Here is a 13,439-nt window from a genome sequence, read left to right as displayed (position 1 = left end):
AATTGTTAGCTATAAATTCATCTCTTTGCCATCAATTGCATTCCTTTTTAACAACTCTTTATTCCAACATTCCCTAGAAGTAGTTTCATAAAAATCTGAAGTATCCACAGTATTGGTCTGGAATATTGGTAAATAAAAAGTAATTACCTTGTCTGTTTTACTCTGGTCTGTAGCAGTTCAAAATTACCTTTTCATATCTGTGGCCTTGAGTCCATTTTGGGGATTTTTAAGAATTTGATGCATTTAAACACATTGTTCAATTTAATTGTTCAGATTTTATGTATGTGTGTATGTTCCTAAAGATGGTTTTATTTAAATTATTAAAGTGTTACGACTTTGCTCTTGTGAAACTAGCTTCTTTTTGAACAACTGGTATAGATACATCAACAAATTTGATTATTTAAATTGCATTCTGTTTTAGCAAAGATACCCTTTATAAAGGCTTCTGTCAGCCATCAAGCTACTAGAATATAAATCCCAGAATATAAATTTAACCCTCCGGTATTTAGTTTGAGTATTACTGCCCTCACCCTCCTGCAGTAATGGGAAGGGGCGATCTGGGGTAAGAGTAAGGAATCTGAGTGGCCCTCATGTCCCTGATCTAAGCCTAAGTTTGGGTAATGACAGCTCCTGAGAACGTGCACTGCTTTCTGTGTGGAAGCAGCTGAGGAAGGAAGAGCTGGCTAGAGCAGGGAGCTGGGCAGTGCAGGGAGTGGAAGTTTCCCTCCCTTTTCTAGGGAGCAGCCTGCCTGGGCAAAACTTCCAAGTAGGAGCAAAGGTTTTGCTTTTGCCACCTCTTTTATGTCTGTGCCTGGTGACTCATCATTTCCTCTTTTGGGTGGTCTACTGCACCTAGGCAGAGACCCAACCCTCACTGGTTGTCAGTCTGTCCAAGTGCTGCTGCTTCTCGAAGGACCTCTGGATTGTGGGTAGTGAACCTAACCATCTAAACTAGAAGTGCACGAAACTGCTAAAACCACAACACACAGATGTCAATCCAGCAATGAGCTGCTACATGTAAAAGGATGAAGTTAGAACATTCTCTAACACCATATAGAAAAATAAACTCAAGATGGATTAAAGACCTAAATGTAAGACTGAACACTATACAACTCCTAGAGGAAAACATAGGTGGAACACTATTTGATGTAAATCGCAGCATTGTTTTTTTGGATCCATTCCCCAGAGTAATAGAAACAAAAGCAAAAATAAACAAACAGGTCCTAATTAAACTTACAAGCTTTTGCACAGCAAAGGAAACCATAAACAAAACAAGAGGAGAACCTATGGAATGGGAGAAAATATTTGCAAACAATGCAACCAACTAGGGCTTAATTTCCAAAATACACAAACAGCTCATACAACTCAATAACAAAAAAAACATAATCCAATAAAAAAATAAGCAGAAGATCTAAACAGACATTTCTCCAAAGAAGACATAGAGATGGCCAATGGGCACATGAAAAGATGTTCAACATCGCTATGAGAAATGCAAATCAAAACTACAATGAGGTATATCACCTCACACCAGTCAGAATGGCCATCATCAAAAAGTCTACATACAGGTGCACCTGGAAAGGCAGCCGCCCCTGCAGCCACCACGTCACTGTTCAGGCACTGCACGTTCATGGGGAACCTGGTGCTAAACCATTCCTAGAAGACCTGCTTCTTGGTCGGGGTTTAGTACGTAGCAGAGTAGCCCCTTCACTGCGATCTATTTAAAGTCAGCCCTCCACACAAGGGTTTGTAAAAACCAAAAGAGAAAAAAAAGGAAAAAAGTCTACAAATAACAAATGCTGGAAAGGGTGTGGAGAAAAGGGAGCCCTCCTACACTGTTGGTGCGAATGTAAGTTGGTGCAGCTACTATGGAAATTCCTTAAAAAACTAAAAATAGACTTACCATATGATCCAGTGATCTCACTCCTGGGCACGTATCTGGAAAAGACAAAAACTCTTAATTCAGAAAGATACATGCACCCCAATGTTCATAGCAGCAATATTCACAATAGCCAAAACATGGAAGCAACCTAAGTGCCCACTGACAGATGAATGGATAAAGATGTGGTGTATATATATATGTGTGTGTGTGCGTGTGCATACACACACACACACATATATATATATAATGGAATATTACTCAAGCCATAAAAAAATAAAATAATGCCATCTGCAGCAACATGATGGACCTAGATATTATCATAGTAAGTGAAGTCAGAGAAAGACAAATACCATATGATACCACTTATATGTGGAATCTAAAAAAAATGATACAAATGAACTTATTTACAAAACAGAAATAGATTCACAGACATAGAAAACAAACTGATGGTTACCAAAGGGGAAGAGGTGGAAGATAAATTGGGAATTTGGGATTAACAGATACATACTACCATATATAAAATAGATAACAAGGACCTACTGCATAGCACAGGGAACTATAGTCAATATCATGTAATAACCTGTAATGGAAAAAAATCTGAAAAAGAATACACACATACACACACATAACTGAATCACTTTGCTGTACACCTGAAGTACTGCAAATCAACTATACGTCAATAAAAACAACAACAACAACAACAACAACAACAAGCTGCTGCTCCTGAGTTTTTTCACTGCAGATTGAACTGGCTGAGTTCCTTGTTTTATCACTTAGTGGAAGAGCAGTTGGAGACATCAAAGGTCTTAGAGAAGGATGTCTGTCAACACAGAACCCCCGGATTCACCATGATGGGCCTGGTCCTCCTGCTGACAGTGGAGAGGAAAGTCTCAGTAGATGCGCTCAAGGGTGAAGTGTAAATACCTGACAGCCCCAACCCTTCCAGGGGCATTAGCTTTGTGCTTATTTTAGTCTTTATTATGGAAAAAAATGTACAACAGTAGATAGTACACGAGTTCAGGACCCTCATATGCCCGTCATCCAGCTTCAGTAAGTCTCAGCTCATGGTCATCTTGATTCCTCTGTACCTCCCCTCCCCACTGGATTACTTCAAAGAAAATCGCAGACATCATTTCATCCATAAATATTTCAGATTATCTAAAAGCAGAAGAATCTCATAACCCAAATACCATTATCACACAAAAAGTTAATGCTTTAATATCAGATATTCATTCAGTATTCAATTTTTTCCCATTGTCCCATAATTTAAAAAAATAGTTTGAGTCAAGGTACAAATGAAGTCCATACATTGCAATTGGTTGATTTGGGTTTTTGTTAAATTATGGTTAAAAACACATAAAATTTACCATCTTAACCATTTTTTAAGTATTTGGTAAAATAGTAACTTTACACACGTTGTACAACAGATCTCTAGACCTTTTTCATCTTGCAAAATTGAAACCCTCTACCCATTGGACAAGTACCCCTTTTCCCCTCCCCCAGCCTCTGGTAACCACCATTCTACTTCCCAAGAATGTGCTTCAGATTCTTCATATAAGTAGAATTATGTGGTATTTGTCTTTTTGTGACTAGTTTATTTCACTTAGCATAACATCCTCAAGATTCATCCATGTTGTAGCATGTGGCAGGATCCCCCCCCCCCTTTTTTTAAGGATTTCCTTCTTTTTAAAGGTTGAATAATACTCCATAATATGTATATACTACATTTTCTTTATCCATTCATTGCTGATAGACATTTAGATTGTTTCCACCTCTTGGCTATTGTAAATAATACTGCAACAAACATGGGTGTGCAGGTATCTCAAGCTCCTGTTTTCAGATCTTTTGGATATACAAACCAGAAGAGAAATGGCTAGATCATATCATAATCCTTTAAAATTTTTTGAGGAAACTCCGTACTATTTCCCATAGCTGCTTTACCATTTTACATTTCCACAAACAGTGCACAAGACTTCCAATTTCTCCACCTCCTTGCCAAAACTTGTTATTTTTCGTTTTTTTTGATAGTGGCCATCCTAATGGGCATGAAGCAATATTTCATTGTGGTTTTGACTTGCATTTCCCTGATGATTAGTGATGTTGAGTGTCTTTTCATGTGCATATTGACCATTTGTACATCTTCTTTGGAGAAATGTCTATTTAAGTACTTTTAAAAAATCAGGTTATTTGATTTTTTTGTTGTTGTTGTGTTGTAGGTGTTCTTTATATATTAATCCCTTATCAGATAAATAGTTTGCAAATATTCTCTCCCATTTTGTAGGTTGCCTTTTCCTTTACTGCACAGAAGCTTTTAGGTTTAGTGTGGTCCCATTTGTCTCTTTATTCCTTTGTTAACTATACTTTAGTGTCATACACATGAAATCATTGCTCATTCCAGTGTCATAAGATTTCCTCCTTTGTTTTCCTCTGGGAGTTTTACAGTTTCAGTTCTTTAAGTTTAGGTTTTTAACCCATTTGAAATTAGAAAGTGTGAGACCTCCTGCTTTGTTTTTCTGTTCCAAGATTGTTTTGGCTATTTGGGAATTTCTGAGATTTCATATGAATTTTAGAATGCCTTTTTCTATTTCTGCAAAAAAAAAAAAAAAGCCATTTGGGTTTTGACAGGGATTGCATTAAATCTGTAGACTGCTTTGGGTAGTATGGATATTTTAACAACACTAAGTCTTGCAATTCATGAACAAGGGATATCTTTCCATTTATTAATATCTTCTTTAATTTCTTTCATCAATGTTTTATAGTTTTCCAGTGTATAAGTCTTTCACCTCCTTAGTTAAATTTATTCCTAAATATTTTATTCTTTCTATTAGCAGACTTTATTTTTTAGAGAAGCTTTAGATTCACAGTAAAACTGAGTGGGAGGTATAGAGATTTCCCACATACCTCCTGCCCCCACTCATGTAGAGCCTTCCCCTTATCAACATCCCCCACCACACGGGTACATTCGTTGCAACTGATGAACCTCTACTGACACATCATAATCACCCAAAGCCCATAGTTCACACTAGTTTTCACTCTTGCTGTACATTCTATGGGTTCAGACAAAAGTATAATGATATGTATCTACCATTATAGTGTCATATGGAGTAGTTTCACTACCCTAAAAATCATCCATGTCCCACAATCATCACCTATTTTATTCTTGTTAGTGCTATTGTAAATGGAATTATTTTCTTAATTTCCTCTTCAGATGGTTCGTTGATGTGTCTTTAAATTCTTTCTAAAGATGTAGATTCACCTCTTGCTCCCTCTGTCCCAAAGTCTCCTTACAATTTTGGGAGGTCATTTGCTTTTCAGAAGCCCTTAGATTTCCCCCAAGAAATGTCAACTGCTGGAATGTCTGTGGCGGACTCCGACTAAGTGAAACTTCAGCTGAGCAGAAGACAAAAGGGTTGTTCTCTTCTACAACACGTCTCCATGACCTTGGACTCCTACTCCTGAGGCAGCCCAGCTCAGCCTGGTCCTGCTCGGCCCTTACCTTGGACACAGCTCTTCTTTGTTTTGTAACTCAGAGTCACCCTCCCAGGTGTGGAACAGAGTTCACTCCTTTTTTGGGAGGGTCTGTCCTTTCTGGACTGGCTTGTTTTAAAACATCTATCACATGAGTTCCTTGGCTTTAGCATGGTGGGTTCCGTGGCTGCCAAGATTTTGGTTAGGGAGGAAATGTTATCATAGGACTGGAAATGGTGAGTCCCACGAGACTTAATATCACTTTGAAGGCCTATTCCTGGGCAATTCCAAGGTTTTGGTTGGACGGCGGGAGTGTTTGGGTGCCTGACTTCAGTCACATTTTCATGGCCCTCTGAGTAAAAATACAGCCTCTGGCTGACTGGGATGGGAGGGAGGTGGCACATCCGGTCTTCAATTTAAGCAGCCTCTTGTAGTCTCTCCATAATGGTGTAGTTACGACTTGCTCGCAAATCCCGTTGGGAGGATGCCTAGCACATGCATCACACAGCCCTAATGCATCCATCCGCTTTTTCTCTTATTTCTACATTCTCCTGTTTGGTTTGAGCAATGTGTCCACAACTCTGACCTTTTGGAAAATCCTTGAACTTTGGGAACTGACCGTGCTGCCCAGAGAGCCGTGGTCTGGCTGCTGATCAGAGTTGAGAAGGCTGTGTTGGGGGAGTCCTGCGATGCAGCACCTGGGCGTGGATGAAAACTTCCTCAGAGGCTGCCACCCTTAGGTTATGTAGATTTTCTGCCGATTTTAGGACGAGTTTCTTCTTCTCCTTCCTCTTCCCAGATCTTTTCATGTTTGAAAACGTGCCAAATAAACAGACAAAAGAGATTTTTCTCATGCGGGGCCATTTCACTTCTAAAACTTAGGGACAGTTACCAAAGGGTAAAGGGTGAGGAGGGATAAATTAGGGGTTAGGGATTAACAGACACACATTACTATATATAAAATAGATAAACAAAAAGGACCTACTGTATAGCCCAGGGAACTATATTCAATTTTTTTGTAATGACATGTAATGGAAAAGAATCTGAAAAGAAAAAAAATATATGTGTATGTATAACTGAATCACTTTGCTGTACACCTGAAGCTAACATAGTAAATCAACCACACTTCAATAATAATTAAAAAAAAAAAACCTTAGGGACAAATTGAATAGGAAACAGAAAAGCTAGTGAATAAAAATCAGTTTCAAATGACTAGCAGGGACCACAGAGTTATTTCATATTGATCACTGGGAAAGTATCTTTAACCAAGGACAACTAATTTCAGAGCAAAATTTCTCATTTTTCATTCTGGGTCCTTCTGAAAGTTGATTCACCAGGGAGCAAAGAGCATGTGAATTTGAAGTTCTCAACTAAATATCTGAACTTCCCTTGCCTAGCAGTTGTTAAAATCACCTTGTGATGAAGAGGTGGGAGAAGAGTGACTGCTCACATTAGTGCTTGAGTATTTTAACAGAATTTCCTTATAGATTTCATATTTAGAAAATAATTATAAAATTTAAAGTAGCTTGTGTACTTGAAGTATAAATAGGTCAACAATGAAGTCTCATAGACTTCTTATCTAGAACACTGTGAAATGAAAATTAAGATCAAAGTGAAACCCCGAGTCCTGAGAACTGATAATTTACGTTTCCTGCATTTTCAGTTTTTGGGGGATGGAAGAGAAATCTTCCAGATTTAACACTGTGTGTATATGAGTATGCATGTGTACATGTACATGTGCATATGTGTGTTTGTATGTGTGTATATGTGAGTGTGTGCTTATATCCAACATTAAATCTGGAAAAGTTTTTATAAGGTGCTACTTTTTTTATGGGATGTACTAAACTTTTAATAGTACTTTCTACAAGTATTACTTTCTTTTTTTTAACTGAAACATAGTTGGCTTACAATGGTGTGTTAGCTTCTGGTGTAAAGCATAGTGATTCAGTTAAACGTATATTTTCTTATTCTTTTTCACACGTATTATTTTCTTAATAGCTTTCTTAAGTAAAAAAGAGTTTCATTTTATCAGTGAGAAATTTGGGGCTCAGGGAGGATTAAATGACTTGAGTCACTGCCACTGGGTTGAAGAGCAGAGGTCCCTGTCTTGACTCCACCTATTGGTCTTCCTGTTAACCAATGGGCCCAGAGCATGAGATCACCTCTAGCTCACAGCTGCAGCTGGTTAATCTTTTCCAGTTAACTTCTGTAACCCTGAGCCTCACTCTTTTGAACTGTAATCATATTTTTTAAAAAATTTAAATTTTAGATTTTATGATCATGGCCCATACACATTTAATTATTGTGCAGTATTTGCTAAAACTGGATTTCCTGACCACAAAATATATTGGCCTTAATATGTAGAATCAGATTTTTGATGATGTATGCCATCAGCTTTGCCTTTTGAACTAAAAAGTGCTGCTGGGAGTAACTTTAAGATACGAGTGTCAGTCGGCCGCCTGTGGTTCCACATTTAAAAAATATTGTGTAGAGAAAGAAGAACAGCAGGAGGAATCACACTCCTTGAGTTCAGGCTATACTACAAAGCTACAGTCATCAAAACAGTATCGTACTGGCACAAAACAAGATGCATAGATCAATGAAACAGGATAAAGAGCCCAGAAATAAACCCATGCACTTATAGTCAACCTATGACAGAGGAGGCAAGGATATACAATGGAGAAAAGATAGTCTCTTCAATAAGTGGTGCTGGGAAAACTGGACAATATATGTAAAAGAATGAAATTAGAACATTCTCTAACTCAAAATGGATTAAAGACGTAAATGTAAGACTGGAAACCATAAAAGTAGAGGAAAACATCAGCAGAACCCTCTGACATAAATTGCAGTAATATTTTTTTTGGATCTGTCTCCTAAAGCAAAGGAAATAAAACCAAAAATAAACAAATGGGACCTAATTAAACTTAAAAGCTTTTCCAAAACAAAAGAAACCAGCAACAAAACAAAAAGACAACCTACTGAATGGGAGAAGATATTTGCAAATGATATGACCAATAAGGGATTAATATCCAACATATATAAACAGTTCCTATAACTCAACATCAAAAAAACAAACAGTCTGATTTAAAAATGGGTGGAAGGCCTAAATAGACATTTTTCCAAAGAGGAAAAGCAGATGGCCAACAGGCACATGAAAAGGTGCTCAACATCGTTCATCATCAGGGAAATGCAAATCAAAACCACAATGAGATATCACCTCACACTCACCATCAAAAAGAACACAAATAACAAATGTTGGGGGAAGATTTGGAGAAAAGGGAATCCTGATATACGGTGGGTAGGAATGTAAATTGGTGCAGCCTCTGTAGAAAACAGTATGGAGGTTTCTCAAAAAACTAAAAATAGAACTACCATATGACCCAGCACTTCCACTTCTGGGTATATATCTGAAAAAAGCAAAAGCACTAATCAGAAAAACATATGTGCACCTACGTGCACCCATGTTCACAGCAGCATTATTTATAGTAGCCAAGATAATGGAAACAACCTAAGTGTCCATCAACAAATGACTGGATAAAGAAGATGTGGTGTATACATATACAGTAGAATACTACTCATAAAAAAGGGCAAAATTCTGCCATTTATAGCAACATGGGTGGACTTGGAGGGTATTTGCTAAGTAAAATTAGTCAGACAGAGAGAGACAAATACTGCATGATATCACTTATATGTGGACTCTAAAAAATACAACTAGTGAATATAACAAAAAAGAAGCAGACTCACAGATACAGAGAACAAACTAGTGGTTACCAGTAACGGGGGAGGAGGGGCAAAACAGGGGTGAGGGAGTGGGAGGTACAAACTGTTGTGCGTAAGACAGGCTCAAGAATGTATTGTACAACGTGGTAAATACAGGCAATATTTTATAACTGTAAATGGAAAGCGACCTTTAAAACTGTATAAAAATTAAAAAATTAAATATAAATAAAAATACTATATATATTTTAAACTGGTAATAAACGTACTTAGCACAAAATTCAAACAGCACAAAAGGGTATTAATGAGAAGCGTACCTCTGCCTCTACCCTTGAGTGAGCTAGACGTCTGTTGCCATCAGGGATATTTTATGACATGCTTTACTATTACTGAAAAATGAAAACCCTTCCCTTCTCCACCTAGGCTGACTATACATGCTTCCTAATGGTAGAATGCGTGCCTCTAAAGTGGTGAGTGGTCTCTGTAACAAACAATGTAAGATCCATTACAATTATTATTTCTAGTGTTCTTTTTAAATCAATGTTAGGTGCTTTCTCAAAAAATTGTTTAGTGAAAACTTTTTCCCCCAAAATGTGTCCATTTTATAGAACTTTGACCACCTGAGCAAAAGAAAAGTGCTTCTGGTGAGCTGAGTGTCTAAAGCAGAGACTCTTAAAATTTGGTTTTCTTTCACTTTTCACCTTTTTGGAATAGGTAATACATTTATTTGCAAACCTTATGAAAAGCACAAAAGGATATTCAGTGAAAAGTCTCTGTCCCCAGCCACCCAGTTCCCCTCCCCAAAGTCACTGTTTTGTACTACTTACTGTCTTATATATATTTCTGAAAACAGTTAAGGCATGGGTGGACAAAATCATTCACACACAGTTATTTTTATAGTAGATACAGCATGTATCTGTTTGCTTATTTAAATCAAGGATTCTTGACTATGTGTGCCCATCAGAATCACATGGGGGAACTTTCAGACCATCACTGTGCCTGCGTCCTAGGTGGCCTTATTTACTCTCTGTAGTTGTACTTGGAAAGAATTGCCCTTGCTTATTCTGGTGGGCTCTCCCAGTTGTGAAACAACCATTCAGACCCGTGGAGCCCATCAGGAAACCACTGGGCCCATGTCCAGGCAATCTGGGCAGGGGAAAGCTGTGTGGATCGCTCTGTGAGCAGATGGTTTCCCCACCGAGGGTTCAGGGCATCTGCAACCACTCAGTTGATAAGGCTAAAGGTAAATTGTCCCTTAAAAGGGACTGTCTCCAGATTAATAGAATCAGTGCTGCAATTACCTGTGTATAAATCACTTAGTTCTCTGGCCTGATTTTTCTAAACATATCCTACTTTTTCCCCTCTGATTTTCATAGCTGTTTATCATAGAAAACATAGAAAATATAGTAAGGCATAAAGAAAAAGACCAGGTACCCATAATTACATAGACCAGGGATAACTACTGTTAACATTTGTTTCATTTTACTTTTTAAATTGTGCAAATAATATGTGGACAATTCTGGAGTATTTAAGCAAATCCATGCAGATATTATCTGTATTTACTTTAGTCTGTAATACTAATGGATAAAGGGTAAGGAAGGACTTTACATACACACACACACACACAATCACACCCTACAAAAATCTACAATGATTACTTAATATCATAACCATTTTGCATTGGCCTTTCCCCCGACTGTCTCAAATTTCTTTTTAGAGTTCGTTATTAACACTTTGATAGATGCTCTGCCAATCCTCGCCCCCTCCTCCTGCCAGTGTAGCTGTCTGCGATACCTGGATACTGTAAAGCACACGTAGCCTTTCCCTCTCCTATCCTGGTATCTTATACTGGTGTATCTTATCCTGTATCTTTGTTTAAACGCTTACATGACATTCCAGGGTAGAAATGTCATAATGTATTGATCAGTTTCATAATGATGGACTTTTAGGTTGCCTCTGGTTTTTTATTATTAGGAATAATTCTACAGTAAACATCTCTGTTTCTCAAGAATAAGGCTCTAGATATGGATTTACTGGGACAAAGAAGTCACCCCCCTCTCTCTCTTCCCCTCCCCTAAGTAACAATGCATGGCCTCAGATGAGCTATTCACCCCCACCTTCTGCAATGTATGTATGTCTTCTGTCTTAAAGCCAAAATTTTTATAGCACACAAGTTAATTTCTTCTTTCACCTAGGAGTAACTTTGCACTTCACTTATCTTGGCCCATTCACACTTTTAAACAGAAAATGTTATAGAGACAATTGTAGGTTTACATGCAGTTGTAAGAAGCACTACACAGAGATCCTTTATATAATTTGCTGGGTTTCCCCAATGCTAAATTTAGCAAAACTATCATACAATATCACAACCAGGATGTTGACATTGATACAATTCACTAATCTTATTCAGCCTTCCCCATTTTCACTTGTGCTTATGTGTCTGTGTGTCGGGGTGTGTGTATTAAGTTTTATGCAATTTTATTGCTTTTGCTGGTTGGTGTATCCACTATCACCATCAAGATACTGAGCAATTTCATTTCCACAAAGAGCCATTGTATTGCCTTGTTATAATCACACACACCTCTTTCACATTTTAAAAAGACTCTTGATAAATATCCCAAATTACTTCCTGGCAAGGTATTACCAGAATTGAGCATCATTTAAAAAATGTAATATATTACTAGGGAGGGCAATATTTTCACTGTCCTACCTTTATGTTAAAGTCTTTTAATACATTTATTATCAAATTGAGTCCCAAAGAGTACTGCAAACCCTCTCCTAAAGGATATGGGACAGCCATTTCTTTCATGTCTTTGGTTGTCTAATACTTCAGAATAGTATTTACTGCAAAAATCAAATCATTGAAGCTGCCAAATGCAATAAGCATACAGACTTATGTCTTTTACAAAGCTGGTACTAACTTTATAGAAACTCTACTCATGGGGTTGAGGTAACAGTATTTTGCTTAATGAGGTCTTCTGGCTAAGGGCAGACTGGAAGACTTTGCTAAAATTATTTCTAAAAGGATCGGATCTAAATCAAAGGATACTTACCTTTTCTCAGCACAGTTTAATGAAAAATAATTTGATTTTCTTTGAGTGGAGGTAACTCTGGCAGGAGGGGCCCTCTCAGTCTATCTCTCTGAGAAATGAGCATATTTGTTCTGCTTGTCACTGATCAGGGTAATCCAAGTCATCGTGGCAGCTGGCTCCTTGTGTGGGGTCAGAATTCTTACTGGTCTACAGTGAATCAGTGGGGATCCACCTTTTAGTATAAGCTATCATTTCTCCTAAAGACAGAGCGTTGCTGAACTTGGAATTGAGGAGATTATAAACAATGTTATAGAAATGAACTTGGAATAGAGGGAACTGTAAAGAAAGTATTGGGTGAAAGTGGAATTAGAAGGGACTATCCTTAGACAAACACAGCATGGAGAGGCACCAGGGCTGGAAATGAATGGAAAAATGGACACATACGTTGCATGGCAGATGCAACTTAATTTCAGCCATATAATCATGTACAGCTTAGATCTATAAATCATATATGGAGTATAAACAAAGAAGATGGACTCTGAAAGACCCTATGTGTATTTGCCATTTAGAACAACACTAAATGCAAACGTCCTTTGCCTCAACAATTCTCCTTTGGGGAATTTATCCTCTACATGTATTTGTATATGTGTGAAACTGACATTTGTGTACAAGGTTACTCACTGCAGCATTGTTTGTAATAAGAAAGCTCTTGTTTATACGTCAGCTCAAAACTCAAAGTATGTAAAATAATCGCATGAAGTTTGGGTTGTGATTTCTAGTGTCCTTCCACCCAGAGGCAGGTCAGATTCTGATCCACTGTCCATTTTTATCTCTTGGGTTTACAAGGCACAAAGTTCTGAGGATGGACAGGACACTTGGTTGGTTCGTGCTGAGAGCCCCTAGAGGCCTCTCATTCTAAGAGCAGCCTGTGGCCGGCAGTCGTGGCGTTCTTGACAGTCTTTTACATTGGAGACTGGAACAGGGCGGTTTGGGGGAACTTGTCCTTTGACAAAGTGTTCTGTAAGCAGATGAAGTGAGGGAAGCAGAACTGTCCTCATCATCCTTTTCCTCTTACTCTTTCCCCTTAGGATCAGAAGCAAAAGGCCTCAAATCTTCCTTATATAAAAGCCACATCAGGTATTACAATTTGGAAGGAAAGTTCAGGCCTGAGTTCCTGTAATTATGAACAGACTGTTTATTTTTTTTAAGCAACATCTGTGTCTCACAGTCTGTTTTACAGATGTGTAATTGCTCTCATAACTTGCAGTGACCTGAGTTTGGGGAAGATCATTATTGGAGACCTAGAACTTCTGATAGTATGGGGACACAGAGTTCCTCTTGTT

The 13,439-nt window shown here is 38.0% G+C and overlaps 1 long non-coding RNA gene across 2 annotated transcripts in view; it reads right to left on the bottom strand.

Annotated features, from left to right (window-relative positions):
- The window catches only part of LOC135321308 (uncharacterized), a 57,188-nt gene that overhangs the window by 18,468 nt on the left and 25,281 nt on the right, over positions 1-13,439 (bottom strand). For both annotated transcript variants that reach the window (XR_010380969.1, XR_010380970.1), the window contains exon 3: positions 1,901-1,935. This is a non-coding gene — a long non-coding RNA (uncharacterized LOC135321308). The remainder of the gene's footprint in view (positions 1-1,900; positions 1,936-13,439) is intronic.

The sequence above is a fragment of the Camelus dromedarius genome, chromosome 5 (assembly GCF_036321535.1).
Source record: "Camelus dromedarius isolate mCamDro1 chromosome 5, mCamDro1.pat, whole genome shotgun sequence".
Taxonomy (NCBI): domain Eukaryota; kingdom Metazoa; phylum Chordata; class Mammalia; order Artiodactyla; family Camelidae; genus Camelus; species Camelus dromedarius.
The sequence above is the reverse complement of the archived record's forward strand: the minus strand, read 5'-3'. Positions and strand labels throughout refer to the sequence as shown.